Here is a 14,246-nt window from a genome sequence, read left to right as displayed (position 1 = left end):
ATGCTGATATTTCATCTGCCTTGGAAGAGAGTGGGCTTTCCAAGGGACAATCTGTGTGTAACTCATCTTCAGATGGCCATTTCTCAGCACAGCGCTTGGCACTTTGCAGGCAATCAGTAAACATTTTGAATGCATGGATGGATGAAGTGACAAATGGCCCTTTCAGCTATGAGAATACTACCTTAGATGCTATCAAATGGAAACAAAAGAAGCAAACCACACAGTTCTCTCTCCATATTTTCCAATGGTGCTTCAAGTTTCACCTGAGATTCACTAATGGGCCACAATAATAAGCAATTTTTGTTTAGCATTTAAGATACTGTATAACACATTTACATTCAATATCTCACCCGATACTCACAGCAAGAGATATTAGAGTTTCTGGAGTCAGCCAGATCTTGTTCAGCAGCTGTGTGAGCTTTGGCAAATTTACTACCTATTTTGGACTCAGTTTCTTCATTTGAAAAAAAGTGAGCAAAATAACAGAAACTACCTCTAGGGTTATTGTCAGGAAGAAGTAAGTTAATGCATACATGTTCTACAGAGTTATTATCATTCCCATGTCACAAATGAAGACGTGGAAGGCAGTAAAAAGGTTTCTTGCTCAAGTTGCAGACAATTATTTAATTATAAACCCTGGGACTAGAGTCCAGAGGTCCAGACTCTGGGTATTGTGCGTCATCTACTGTCACTTTACTTCTCAGCAGGCTGGTTATTGTGTTTAAGTCTGACTGTATTTATTTGTACAATCAACAAATGTTTATTGAACACCAGACACACATCAGGCCTGGTTGTAAGAAGTGGGTATTCAGCAGGGAACAAAAAAGACAGAGCACTGTAGCCCTTGGCTGTAGAGACTGCACAATGTTGAGCAGGAGATGAGCATTAAATGCAGCAACTCTTACATGACGACAAACAAGGAGCAGCCTATGGAGAAAGCAACAAGCTGCTGTGAGTTCCCAACAGGTGATGTGTGTGTGTGTGTGTGTGAGTGTGTGTGTGTGTACATTTTAGGGTGGAAAAGGGAGGGTGCTGGTATCAGCGAAATAATGTTCCTTGTCTTGGGAGTCAAGATGGCGGCGTAGGCAGACTCTGAACTCACCTCCTCCCGTGGACACAGCCAATTTACAACTACTCGTGGAAAAATTACCCCTGAGACAGAACTGAAAACTGGATAAGAGGAACTCCTGCAACAACGGACAATCCTAACTGGGGTAGAAGAGGCAGAGACTCCCTTCTGGAGAGGAAAAACGCCGCCTTCACAAGCCGCCAGCGTCACGGCCGCCGGGAGCAGCGCACAGGTACGCAGCCTCCCTGGAGGCGCGGGGCCCTGAGCCGGGGAGCGCCCCCGCTGTGGGCATTTTGTGGACCCAGCACAATTGAGACCAGCAGCATAATATCTGACTTTGCCTGCTACTAAAGCATTGGGTAGCACCCCCAGAAAACCCGGTTCACAAAGAAACTAAAACTGGCTCTTAAAGGGCCCGCGCACAAACTCACCCGTTCCAGAAAGCATCCTAAAATCACCAGAAAGAAAGGTGCACGGTGCTTCGGTGACAAGAGACTCACCTAATAGGCCCTGAGTGCATCTCGGTGAGGGGTGAGACCTCTCCAGGGACATTGGCGGCGGCCATTGTTGTGGCCTGGTGTGAGCGTGCTGACACAGACGCCATTGGAGTTCTCCCTGAGACCTGCTAGCCCAGGGTCTGCCCCACCCGCTAGAGCACCGATTTAATCCAGCTCAGCCAGGGCAGGCAGCCCACCCTAGAGACTAGCCCCACCCAACAACAAGCCCTCAGGCAACGTGTGGGCCTGCATAGATTGGTGACTGGATTCTCTGCAGCCTGGCAACTGAGCTGACTTGAGCGGGGCAGGGTGTGCACAAGGAGCGGGTGGAGAGTGTGGGGCGGTGGCAGAGTGTGTGGGGCTCCCGCCGTGGAGAGACTGGGTCCACTTGGGAGGTCGGGCGCTCACACGGGGCAGGACTGTGTTGACTGTGTGTGTCGACCTGTGGGCGGCAGGGCTTCTCAGCCACAGAAGACTTGTACTTCTCAAAGACCCACATAGGAGGTTTGCTCCACCTTCCAAAACCTGAAACAATTGGGTGCTCCTGTGCCTGAGGCCAGCCCCACCCAGCTGCAATCCTCAGAGAGCTGACAAGAGACCTAATAGGCTAGAGGCTTACAGCAATTGTAAGGCCCTGAGCCTAACAACCTGCCACGGTGGGGGCCTACTCACTTAAAAGAAATACTGCAACACAAATGTGGTATTAGAACTTGCAGCCAACTGTGCTGGGGCTCCCCAAAGCTGATAAAGAGACTGAAGGGCCCACAACAACTACAAGCAGCTGAGCATTACAACAGCTGGCCAGGAGCATAACTCAGCCTCCCTGGGCGCCTACAGGGAGAGCAAACAGGCCACAGCAGAAGGATACACGTAGCCCAGTTAGGGGTCACCACTGGAACATTGAGAACTGAGGGAAGCACACTGGAAGCCTCCTAAGCCATCACTTACATAAGGTCACCTATCCAAGAGCAGGAGACGAGCTGACCTACCTAATACGTGAGACACAAGCACAGGGAAAGAGGCAAAATGAAGAGGCAAAAGAATACATTCCAAGTAAGGGAACAGGACAAAACCCCAGAAAAGGAACTTAGTGAAACAGAAATGAGCAACCTACCCGACAGAGAGTTCAAACTAAGAGTGTTAAGGATGCTCACTGATCTGGGGAGAACAATAGATGGACTCAGTGAGAATGTCAACAAAGAAATGGAAGATATAAAAAAGAACCAATCAGAAATGAAGAATACAATACTGGAAATGAAAAACTCATTAGAGGGACTCAAAAGCAGAGTAGAGGATACAGAAGAACGGATCTTTGAGCTGGAAGAAAGACTAGAAGAAATTACCCAAGGTGAACAGGTAAAAGAGAAAAGAATTAAAAAGTGAGGACAGTCTAAGGGACCTCTGGGACAACATCAAGCGCACTAACATCCATGTTATAGGTGTCCCGGAAGGAGAAGAGCGAGACAAGGGGGCAGAGAATCTATTTCAAGAAATAATAGATGAAAACTTCCCTAACCTAAGGAAGGAAACAGACATCCAGGTACAGGAGGCACAGAGAGCCCCAAACAAGATAAACCCAAAGAGGCCCACACCAAGACACATCATAATCAGAATGTCCAGAATTAAAGATAAAGAGAGAATCCTAAAAGCCGCAAGAGAATGTCAAGTTACATACAAAGGAAACCCCATAAGGCTATCAGCTGACTTCTCAGCAGAAACCTTACAGGCTAGAAGAGAATGGCATGATATATTTAAAGTGCTAAAAGGAAAAAACTTACAGCCAAGAATACTCTACCCAGCAAGGTTATCGTTCAAAATGGAAGGAGAGATCAAAATTTTCCCAGATAAGCAAAAATTAAAGGAGTTTGTCACCAAGAAACCAGTGTTACAAGAAATGTTAAAGGGACTGATTTAAGGGGAAAAGAGAAGACCACAAATAGGAAAAATTATCTATTTCCACGATTAGAACGTAATGGATACAAATGCACAAAAAAGAGGTTGGATATGATATCAAAAACATAAAAGGAGGGAGGAGGGTAGTTAAAGAGTACAGCTTTCAGACAGAGGTCAAACTAAAGTGACCATCAGTCCTGTATAGAAGAAGAAAGGAACAGAGAAGGACTACTAAAACACTGAGGAAAAAAAAAAAAAAAGTTAAAAAATGGCAGTAAGTACATACTTATCAATAGCTACTTTAAACGTCAATGGACTAAATGCTCCAATTAAAAGGCATAGGGTGGCTGACTGGATAAAAAAACAAGACCCATATATATGCTGCATACAAGAGACACACTTCAGACCTAAAGACACTCACAAACTGAAAGTGAAGGGATGGAAAAAGATACTCCAAGCAAATGGCAATGAAAAGAAAGCTGGGGTAGCAGTACTCATATCAGACAAAATAGACTTTAAAACAAAAACTGTAAAACGAGACAAAGAAGGGCATTACATAATGATCAAGGGAACAATCCAACAAGAGGATATAACACTTGTAAATATCTACGCACCCAATGTAGGTGCACCTAAATGTATAAAGCAATTATTAACAGACATAAAAACAGAAATAGACAGTAACACAATAATAGTAGGGGACTTTAACACTCCACTTACACCAACGGATAGATCATCCAAACAGAAGATCAATAAGGAAACATTGGCCTTAAACGACACACTAGAACAGATGGACCTAGTAGATATATACAGAGCATTCCATCCAAAAACCGAAGAATACATGTTCTTTTCAAATGCACATGGAACGTTCTCCAGGATTGATCACATATTAGGCCACAAAACAAGTCTCCATAAATTTAAGAAGATTGAAATAATACCAAGCGTCTTTTCTGACCACAAAGGCATGAAACTAGAAATCAACTATAGGAAGAAAATCAGAAAAGCCACAAATACATGGAGATTAAACAAAATGCTACTGAACAACGACTGGGTTAATGAAGAAATCAAAGAAGAAATCAAAAAATACCTGGAGACAAATGAAAATGAAAATACGACATACCAGAATTTATGGGATACAGCAAAAGCGGTTCTAAGAGGGAAGTTTATAGCAATACAGGCCTATCTCAACAAACAAGAAAAATCTCAAACAATCTAACAATGCACCTAAAGGAACTGGAAAAAGAAGAACAAACAAAGCCCAAAATCAGTAGAAAAAGGGAAATAATAAAAATCAGAGCAGAAATAAATGAAATAGAGACCAAAAAAACAATAGAAAAAATTAATAAAACCAAGAGCTGGTTCTTTGAAAAGATCAACAAAATAGACAAACCTTTAGCTAGACTCACCAAGAAAAAAGAGAGAAGGCACAAATAAGTAAAATCAGAAATGAAAGAGGAGAGGTTACAACAGACACCTCAGAAATACAAAAGATTATAAGAGAATACTATGAAAAACTATATGCCAACCAATTCGACAATCTGGAAGAAATGGATAAATTCTTAGAATCATACAATCTTCCAAAACTGGATCAAGAAGAAGTAGAGAATTTGAATAGACCAATCACCAGTAAGGAGATCGAAACAGTAATCAAAAACCTCCCCAAAAATAAAAGTCCAGGACCAGACGGCTTCCCTGGTGAATTCTACCAAACATTCAAAGAAGACTTAATACCTATCCTTCTCAAACTCTTCCAAAAATTGAGGAGGGGGAAGCTCCTAACTCATTCTACGAAGCTGACATTACCCTGATACCAAAACCAGACAAGGACAACACAAAAAAGAAAATTACAGGCCAATATCACTGATGAACATCGATGCGAAAATCCTCAACAAAATACTAGCAAATCGCATACAACAATACGTTAAAAGATTATACACCATGATCAAGTGGGATTTATTCCAGGGATGCAGGGATGGTTTAACATTCGCAAATCAATCAACGTAATACACCACATTAATAAAATGAAGAACAAAAATCACATGATCATCTCAATAGATGCAGAGAAAGCATTTGACAAGATCCAGCATCCATTTATGATAAAAACTCTGAATAAAATGGGTATAGAAGGAAAGTACCTCAACATAATAAAGACCATATATGAGAAACCCACAGCTAATATCATCCTCAATGGTGAAAAACTGAAAGCTATCCCTCTAAGAACAGGAACCAGACAAGGATGCCCACTCTCACCACTCCTATTTAACATAGTATTGGAAGTCCTAGCCAGAGCAATCAGGCAAGAGAAAGAAATAAAAGGGATCCAAATTGGAAAGGAAGAAGTGAAACTGTCACTATTTGCAGATGACATGATTTTATATATAGAAAACCCTAAAGAATCCACCAGAAAACTTTTAGAAGTAATAAACGAATATGGTAAAGTTGCAGGATACAAAATCAACATACAAAAATCAGTTGCATTTCTGTACACTAACAACGAAGTAGCAGAAAGAGAAATTAAGAATACCATCCCATTTACAATTGCAACAAAAAGAATAAAATACCTAGGAATAAACTTAACCAAAGAGGTGAAAGATCTGTACACGAAAACTATAAAACATTTCTGAAAGAAATTGAAGAAGACACAAAGAAATGGAAAGATATTCCGTGCTCTTGGATTGGAAGAATTAACATAGTTAAGATGTCCATACTTCCTAAAGCCATCTATAGATTCAATGCAATCCCTATCAAAGTTCCAACAACATTTTTCACAGAAATAGAACAAAGAATCCTAAAATTTATATGGAACAACAAAAGACCCGAATAGCTAAAGGAATCCTGAGAAAAAGAACAAAGCTGGAGGTATCACACTCCCTGATTTCAAAATATACTACAAAGCTATAGTAACCAAAACAGCATGGTACTGGCACAAAAACAGACACACAGATCAATGGAATAGAATCGAAAGCCCAGAAATAAACCCACACATCTATGGACAGCTAATCTTTGACAAAGGAGCCAAGAACATACAATGGGGAAAAGAAAGTCTCTTCAACAAATGGTGTTGGGAAAACTGGATAGCCATATGCAAAAAATGAAAGTAGACTCTTACCTTACACCATACACAAAAATTAACTCCAAATGGATTAAAGACTTGAATGTAAGACCTGAAACTGTGAAAGTTCTAGAAGAAAACATAGGCAGTACGCTCTTCAACATCAGTCTTAGCAACATCTTTTCAAACACCACATCTGACCGGGCAAGAGAAACAATAGAAAAAATAAACAAATGGGACTACATCAAACTAAAAAGCTTCTGCACAGCAAAGGAAACCATCAACAAAACGAAAAGACAACCTAACAATTGGGAGAAGATATTTGCAAACCATACATCTGATAAGGGCTTAATCTCCAAAATATATAAAGAACTCATGCATCTCAACAACAAAAACTACCAACCCAATTAAAAAATGGGCAAAAGACCTGAACAGACATTTCTCCAAAGAAGATATACAGATGGCCAACAGACACATGAAAAGATGTTCAAAATCACTAACTATCAGGGAAATGCAAATCAAAACTACAATGAGATATCACCTCACGCCCGTCAGAATGGCTATAATTAACAAGACAGGAAACAACATGTGTTGGAGAGGTTGTGGAGAGAAGGGAACTCTCATACACTGCTGGTGGGAGTGCAAACTGGTGCAGCCACTATGGAAAACAGTATGGAGATTCCTCAAAAATCAACGATAGAACTACCATATGATCCAGCTATTCCACTGTTGGGTATTTATCCAAAGAACTTGAAAACACCAATTTGCAAAGGTACATGCACCCCTGTGTTCATTGCAGCCTTATTCACAATAGCCAAGACTTGGAAGCAACCTAACTGCCCATCAAGGGACGAATGGATAAAAAAGCTGTGGTATATATACACAATGGAATACTACTCAGCCATAAGAAACGATGAAATCCAGCCATTTGTGACAACATGGATGGACATTGAGGGCATGATGCAAAGTGAAATAAGTCAGAGGGAGAAGGCCAAATACCGTATGATTTCCTTCATTAAGTAGTAGATAATAACAACAATAAACAAACACATAGGGACAGAGATTGGATTGGTGGTTACCAGAGGGGAAGGGGGGAGGGAGGAGGGTGAAAGGGATAATTGGGTACATGTGTGTGGTGATGGGTTGTAATTAGTATTTTGGTGGTGAACATGATGTAATCTATGCAGAAATAGAGGTACAATGATGTACACCTGAAATTTTTACAATGTTATAAACCAATGTTACTGCAATAAACAAAAAAAAAATAAAAAAAAAAAAAGAAATAATGTTCCTTGCAAAGATAATAAGATACGTGACGTTTCTGAGATAGAAAATTGGCTGGGTTCTGTTTTCAGTTGGAACTAACAGTACAGCAAATGCTGTTAGCTAAACCAAGGGATATATAGGACAACTGCTGTATATTTATGCTTTTGCTTTAAACTTAATCGTCCTTTCTGGGGTGCTAAGTATCTGAAAGAGCACAGTTAAATACCCAAACCACGATTCTGTGAATGCGAACCAAACCCCGTGGTGCAGTTTCACAGTTTACACAACAGGAATGAGCATGAGCAGAGGCCACACACAGGCCCCAACGTCAACTAACATAATTTCACTTTTTCAAAGAATTCGTCAATTTTCTGTATTTTTTTGTTGTTATAGTCATTTAGATAATGAGGCTCTTCTGTCTTCTGTAGAGAAAAAGTCTAATGTAATGTTTAAGAACAGGAATATGGAGGCAGCCAGCCAGTATTCATGTTCTGGCCCTGCCACGAACGAACCAAGTGATAATGATCCAGTTCAATGGACCTTGGTTTCTCAGCTTTAAAAGTGCGGACAATAATCTCATAGGAATGGGGGAGGTAATATATGTAAATTAAATCTCCTTTGTTTCAAATTACTTTTAATGTAAATGAGGTAATATATGTGAAGTGTTTAAAACAGTACCTGGCACATAATAAATGCTTAACAAGTGTTAGCTATTCTTATACTATTTCTACATACAAATATTTGATAATCCTATTGTGAAATACAAGGGAATGTTGTCTTGTTCAAATACAGTTTGGCAAAAACAAACACGATAACCAAGACTCCTGCTTAAGCAACATATTAGCTTTGGATGTAACAGTGTAAACAAAAGCTCATTCTGTGACTCATTTCTATTTTCTTAATTGCCTGCTCTTGCTTCGGACCCCAGCCAGGAGTCAGTCTTTAGCCACGTCATGGATACACACACATCAGATTGTGTGTGTGCATAAACAACAACGCACAGCATCTCTTGCTTCTGAGGGCTGCACAGAAAGGACATTAAAAGTGAGTGATTTGAAACAACTGAAATTTAATTAAAAACAAAATTAAAAGTTGTTCCAAGCCGGGCGCTTCAGCCAGCAAGACTCAGAGGAAATTAGTAAGTGCTACTAATAGCTGGATCCAATTCACAAGCCTCTATGAGGAGACAGTCAGAGGAAAGAAGGTGCATACTCTTTAGATAAAACAATTAAAGACCGCTTCTGAGAAATAATCATGAACAGTATCCCAGGGCAAAAAGGAACATTATTTGCCGGTGTGTTTCTTTTTGACTTTCTCATTTCCATTACGGTTAAGTGCCCTGAGATTTCCCCAAGTAGCATCTTTCCTTTATGGTAACAGAGAAGGACACTGATTTTGAAAACTAGACTTAAACCAGTGGGAGGTGGGGGCAAATTTCTTTAAAAATTAATTGCTACCCACTGCCTGAAATTCTACCTTACCACTTCATTCATCCTTTGAAATTTCAAATACTCGGGTTGTTTAGTAAAATTCTAACCCTCCTCAAATATTGGGCCTCAAATAATGAGCCGACCAGCGTTGGCTGAGAATTGGGGACTGGGTGCCAGGATGATTAAATGAACTGGTTTTGGGGTGCCATCATGGATGGAATCAGAGTGGGCAGTGGGGCTGTGTCTGAGACAGAGCATAGAGGCATTTCCAAGAGAGAAGACAATCATCTCTGGTTCTCAGGCCAGCACGGGGACAGGCAGAGGAAAAGAAGCAAAAATTATGTCAGGAGCCAGGAAGATACAGGAAATGAGCTAAGGGCACTAAATGACAGGAGGAGAGAGAAGTCAGGGGGAGAAGTAACCAGAGCTGGGATGCTGAAACTTTTCATGAATGTTAATTGGCCAGGAGTGGGCAGCCCAGCTTAATTTACACACACAAAGTTGAGGCAGACAGCAAACGTCCCTGGATAAAGGAAAGCTTATCAGAGCCCTACTTTGCTCTGAGTATCAGTTTCCTTGCCGATGGCAAGGCAACAAGAATGCCTTCTCTTTAGAAGATCTGGTTCCTGCCCACCTCTGCAACCCTACCTCACCCAGTTCACCCCAACCATGCCCACCCTGTTCCAGCTTCTCCATCACTCAAGTGGCTTTGAAATGCTGTTCCCTCTGCCTGGAACACACTTTCCCCCTTTGCACTCTTTATATCTCACAGAGGTCTTCTCTGACCACCCTATCTGAGCATGACATCCCTACTCTCCTCTTTGTTTTAATTATTTTACACCATTTTAATTATTTTAACAGCAGCACTCACTTATTTCATTGCCACAACGTATTTTGTTATTTTGCTAATTTGCTTTGGTGTCTGTCTCCTGCTGAGAATGAAAGGCAGGGGTGTTCATAATGTCTTTTTCAGGACAGCATCTCTACTGCTGCAGGCCACATAAGGAACATGAAATAAATACTTCTTCAATGAGTAAATAAGTTCTATAAAGATTAAATAAGACATTGTAGGTAAAACACCGAGTGCACTGCCTGCCACATCAGAGGCACATGATGACTTTTAGCTGATATTCTTATAATTATCTAATATTACATTGATTTGGATTCTCTCAGTGAGCTTGATCCTGGGAGGGCAAAAGGATGGGGACTGAAAAAGCAACTGGAGGGCTCCAAGTGCCAACTTGCTGTCCTCACCTTGTGTATGGAATACCTGATATGCCACAAGCATGTGGTTGCTGTATAGATGGATCTTACTGGGGGTGTGAGGATGGGGAGGAGGAGGGCGTGGGTGCTGCTGAGGGCTGACTCAGCACGTTGATCAGGGGAAGGGGAGAAGCTGAGACCAATTCTCTTTTGCACAAACCAGGTTCATCCTATCCTCAAATTCTTTGAGGCAGATGATGGACCTGTCCAAGCCCAACCTACCCTTAATGTTCAAGTCACCCTCTCCTTTCTCCAAGAATCGTTTGAGATCTACCTCGGTAAGAATTATCTTCTCCATCTCCCATTCTCTTCCTAACATAGCTTTGGAAGCAATGCAACTTGTTTCCTAGGCTCAAGGTTGGTTTTTAAAGAGTCTATCTCATTGTCAGATCATGTGACCTAATTTTGGATTTCAAAATAAAATTGCAGTAGGGATCATAATCACAGTAACAATATTAAATGTCTCATACTGGTTTTTGAGGTTGTTTTTTAATGTCTTGATGGGGAATGGATCTAAATACACGAGGTTCCTACTCTATGCTGGATACTGTGACAAAATCTGGAGGCTATAAAGGTGGAAGAGAGAGTCCTTCCCTGAAGGTAGTGTATGGTTCAGTCAGGGGATAACTAGACAGACAGATTTAATGGGGCACCGTCAGGGTTGTGATAAAGATGAAACAGGCAGCTTTGGGAGCACAGAACAGGGACCCCCACCTCCTCTGCAAAGTCAGAGTAGCCACATCTAAGCTGAATGTCGAAGCACCAGAAGGCAGCAGCTAGGTGGAGCGAGGGGAAATGAGGATTTAGGCAAAAGGAGAGGAAGCTTTGTAAAGGAACAAAAAGAGAACCTGGCCCTTCAGGAAACAGCCATTTTGTCTGGCCGGAGTGCAAACAAGATGGGAAATGGGCAAGATAAGGCTGAAAATATTTTCTGGCTCTAACATTCTTGGCAGAATACTGCCAAGCTAGCTACTCTGCAACAAGCCCAGAGTGGGCCCACGTTCTCCCTCTTGAGGTGGCAGAGGCTGCCATTTTTAATTGATTCCATATTTCAAATGTGACAACAGCTCGGATCACCAGGCCCCTGGGCCTCCAGTTCAGGCCTCTGTATCCGTGGCAGGCCCTGTGCCCAGCACATTAATGCTGTATTTGAGTCTTCAGGAAATGGCCACCCCGGAGCCTTCGCGCTCATGGGTCATGTCAGTGCCTGTGTGGAGGCCAGCACCCGATCACCTTCTCCTTCCTCCACCCTGGCCTGGATCACCTGAAATATGACTCAAATGATTCAAACCTTCAGGAGAGCAGCCTTCAGAGATCTGGTGAATTAATTTTGCTCACAGAGCACAACGACATCTCTTACTAACAATTGTCATCCAGGCAGGATTTGTGAAGGTCCTAAGACTGTGTTTTTCAAAGTTGCTTGCATTTTTTCCCCTTTTTTCTACAAGCAGAGCCGAGAGGTGGGCTCTGATTCTTGATCTCACATAGAAAAGCTGGCACACAAGAGCAGAATAGTAATAATAGCCAGCCCTTGAGTGCGTTTATCACGGGCTAGCCTCTGGCATTTAACAACTGTATAAGCCTCATCATCACAGTCTGATTCCCAGCACAATAGCATCCTCATTTTCCAGAAGATGAAGCTACACCTTGGGGAAGGCGGAGTTAGGATCTGAACTCATCTATGCTGTCGTTGGTGCTCATCTCTGAACCACCACACTTCACAGCTTGGCAAAAAGCGTTCTTATTTTGATGTCTGAGGTCACCAACCTCTAAGGGATCCCAGAAGGCAGATGCCAAGTAGTGTTTGACTCCTTTCTCTCCTCGGTTCCTCCTTGCAATTAGTTGCTAAATTTCTTTCGTTCAAGCTCTACAGGAACTCCTTTACCTTCACTCTCACTTCTAATGCCCTTGTTTAGACATTGTCATGTAGACTAAATGTAACAGCCCCCTACTAGGTTCCTTGCCATCAGCCTTGACACTTCAAACTCACCTTCTATACTGTGGTCAGGTAGCCCACAAATCTTTATTGGACACCGACTGTGTACTGGAAATTTCACAGGAACAAGACAGCTATACTCTCTTAAGGGCATAAGCAGCATGAGTAGGTGCTACGTTTGCTGAGTACTGACTACGTGCCATGTGCTTGCTAAGTGCTTCACAGCAGTCATTTGATTGCCCTTTGACATGATTTAGTGTTATCATCCCATTTCACAGATGAGCAAACAGAGGCTTAGAGATGAAAGAAGTAGCTCAATGCTACACAGCTAGGAAATATCGGAGCCAGTAATGAACTCAGGGAATGTGATTCTACAGCCCAGCCTCTTAACCAAATTAGACATCAAATAAGCAATTGTAAATGTGCTGAGTGCAGAAAAGAAAAGTTCAGGACCATTTAACAGGGAGACCTAACTTAGATCATGAGGGTGATGATGATGTCAACAAAAACTAATATTACTGAGGGCTTCCTGTTTGCCAAACATTCTATTAAATACTTGAAAGATATTATCACATTTAATTTTCCTGAGAGGGAGTTACTATTATTATTATGCTCACTCTACAGGTTAAGGAACAAGCCAGAAGAGTTCAGTAACATTTGTAACATCAACTAGCTATGAATTCACAGAGCCAGCATTTGAACCCAGATGTGTTTGACTCTACAGCTTGATCTCTCTCTTTTTTTTTTTTTTTTTTTTTGGTGAGGAAGATCAGCCCTAAGCTAACATCTATGCTAATCCTCCTCTTCTTTGCTGAGGAAGACCAGGTCTGAACTAACATCTATTGCCAATCCTCTTCCATTCCCCCCCGCCAAAGCCCCCGTAGATAGTTGTACATCATAGTTGCACATCCTTCTAGTTGCTGCATGTGGGACGCGGCCTCAGCATGGCCAGAGAAGCGGTGCATTGGTGTGCGCCCGGGATCCCAACCCGGGCCTCCAGTAGTGGAGTGTGAGCACTTAACCGCTAAGCCATGGGGCTGGCCCTACAGCTTGATCTCTTAATAACCATCTTGCATTGCCTCCATCTTGCATTGCCTTTTGTAAGAGCAACTGAGAGCTCTACACTGCCTTGTTGGAAATCCTTCAGTGGTTCCACGACCCCAACCATCTCCCTGATAAAAGTCCATCACACAGGTGCCTGCTCTTCCCATCTCTTCTGCCCATTGGTCCCAGTCAAGCCCCATGGAGCCTCACGTGCTCCGGATGCTCTCTGGTCCTGCCGCACCTTCGCTCATGCTGTTTTTTGCCTGGAAGATCACCCTTCTGGTCCTCACTCTCCTCCACCATCTCTAACAGAGCACACACTCTCACTCCCAGTCCCTGCCCACCCAGTTTCCTCCAGTGGGACAAATCGTCTTGCTCCCTAAAGCTGTACCCAGATCTGTCCAGTTGAAAACACTCCAGGCTTCCCTGGCAGCCTTGCTGACTCTTGTCTATATGCTCACATGGTCCAGATTATGATCTGCCTTCTATTCTAGTCTTTTGCTTTATAGCTATGCTGTCACTTTAAATTACACAAGTGATCCCTTTGAGGGCATGGTTAGCATTTACTGAGGACCTGTTATGGGATATTTTCATATCATTCTCTATTTTATCCTCATCACCACCTTGGGAAGTAGGGGCTAAGAGCTTTACTTTCATAGATGGTGAAAGGGATGGTTCAGAGAAATGAGGTGACTCATCCAAGATCTACAGTTACTAAGTGGAGGAGTGCAGACTTGAACTGAGTTTTTCTGGTTCCCCAACCTCACACTCCTTTAGTGCTGACTGAGTCTGAGTTTGT

General features: G+C 42.2%; 1 protein-coding gene across 5 annotated transcripts in view; it reads right to left on the bottom strand.

The window, feature by feature from the left end:
• Positions 1-14,246, bottom strand: part of ASTN2 (astrotactin 2) — an 841,205-nt gene that overhangs the window by 484,129 nt on the left and 342,830 nt on the right. Inside the window, exon 1 of one of the 5 annotated variants that reach the window (XM_087419205.1) lies at positions 1,570-1,613. The exons of the other annotated variants lie outside the window; for them this stretch is intronic. The gene's annotated coding sequence lies outside the window, so the exon portion shown is untranslated. Of the gene's footprint in view, positions 1-1,569; positions 1,614-14,246 lie in introns of those variants that run through there. 5 annotated transcript variants of the gene reach the window in all.

The sequence above is a fragment of the Ceratotherium simum genome, chromosome 29, assembly GCF_057802395.1.
Source record: "Ceratotherium simum simum isolate JZ-2026a chromosome 29, ASM5780239v1, whole genome shotgun sequence".
Taxonomy (NCBI): domain Eukaryota; kingdom Metazoa; phylum Chordata; class Mammalia; order Perissodactyla; family Rhinocerotidae; genus Ceratotherium; species Ceratotherium simum.
Note: the sequence above shows the minus strand (reverse complement) of the source record. Positions and strands in the feature narration are given on the sequence as shown.